The sequence below is a fragment of the Arachis duranensis genome, chromosome 2 (assembly GCF_000817695.3).
Source record: "Arachis duranensis cultivar V14167 chromosome 2, aradu.V14167.gnm2.J7QH, whole genome shotgun sequence".
NCBI lineage: Eukaryota > Viridiplantae > Streptophyta > Magnoliopsida > Fabales > Fabaceae > Arachis > Arachis duranensis.
Genome location: NC_029773.3, coordinates 64,249,133 through 64,250,717, shown reverse-complemented (window position 1 = coordinate 64,250,717; position 1,585 = coordinate 64,249,133). Strand labels below are relative to the sequence as shown.

At 42.2% G+C, this 1,585-nt stretch overlaps 1 non-coding gene across 1 annotated transcript; it reads right to left on the bottom strand.

Moving 5' to 3' along the window:
• Positions 1-72: 72 nt before the first annotated feature.
• On the bottom strand, positions 73-180 carry LOC127745288 (small nucleolar RNA R71). The gene has a single exon (XR_008006485.1). It is a non-coding gene; the product is annotated as a small nucleolar RNA R71 (small nucleolar RNA).
• Between the last annotated feature and the right edge of the window lie 1,405 nt (positions 181-1,585).

Here is a 1,585-nt window from a genome sequence, read left to right as displayed (position 1 = left end):
GAAAGCCTGAATTCTTGGGAAAAGCTAGTCAATGCCTTCTTGGCAAAGTTCTTTCCACCTCAAAAATTGAGTAAGCTTAGAATAGAAGTCCAAACCTTCAGACAGAAGGAAGGAGAATCCCTCTATGAAGCTTGGGAAAGATACAAACAATTAATCAGAAAGTGTCCCTCTGACATGCTTTCTGAATGGAGCATCATAGGTATTTTCTATGATGGTCTCTCTAAACTATCCAAGATGTCATTGGATAGCTCTGCTGGAGGATCTCTTCATCTGAAGAAGACGCCTACAGAAGCTCAAGAACTAATTGAAATGGTTGCAAATAACCAATTCATGTACACTTCTGAAAGGAATCCTGCGAACAATGGGACAAATCAGAAGAAAGGAGTTCTTGAGACTGATACTCTGAATGCCATACTGGCTCAGAACAAAATATTGACTCAGCAAGTCAATTTGATTTCTCAAAGTCTGTCTGGAATGCAAAATGCACCAGGCAGTACTAAGGATGCTTCATCTGAAGAAGAAGCTTATGATCCTGAGAACCCTTCAATGGAAGAGGTGAATTACATGGGAGAACCCTATTGAAACACCTATAATTCTTCATGGAGAAATCATCCAAATCTCTCATGGAAGGATCAACAGAGACCTCAACAAGGTTTCAACAACAATAATGGTGGAAGAAACAGGTTTAGCAATGGCAAGCCTTTTCCATCATCTTCTCAGCAACAGATAGAGAATTCTAAGCAGAACAACTCTGACTTAGCAACCATGGTCTCTGATCTAATCAAAACCACTCAAAGTTTCATGACTGAAACAAGGTCCTCCATTAGGAACTTGGAGGCACAAGTGGGACAGTTGAGCAAGAAAATTAATGAACTCCCTCCTAGTACTCTTCCAAGCAATACAGAAGAGAATCCAAAAGGAGAATGCAAGGCCATTAACCCCATCAACATGGCCGAACTAGGAGAGGAAGAAGAGGCAGTGAACGCCACTGAGGAAGACCTCAATAAGAGGCAGTGAACGCCACTGAGGAGGACCTCAATGGACGTCCACTGGCCTCCAATGAGTTCCCCAATGAGGAACCATGGGAATCTGAGGCTCAAAATGAGACCATAGAGATTCCATTAGACTTGCTTCTGCCATTCATGAGCTCTGATGAGTATTCTTCCTCTGAAGAGGATGAGTATGTCACTGAAGAGAAAGTTGCTAAATACCTTGGAGCAATCATGAAGCTAAATGACAAGTTATTTGGTAATGAGACTTGGGAGAACGAACCTCCTTTGCTCACCAAAGAACTGGATGACTTGTCTAGGCAGAAATTACCTCAAAAGAGACAAGATCCTGGGAAGTTTTCAATACCTTGCGCCATAGGCACCATGACCTTCAAGAAGGCTCTGTGTGACTTAGGGTCAAGTGTAAACCTCATGCCTCTCTCTGTAATGGAGAAGCTAGGGATCTTTGAGGTACAAGCTGCAAAAATCTCACTAGAGATGGCAGACAACTCAAGAAAACAAGCTCATGGACTTGTAGAGGATGTTCTGGTAAAAATTGAAGACCATTACATCCCTGCTGATTTCATAGTCCTAGA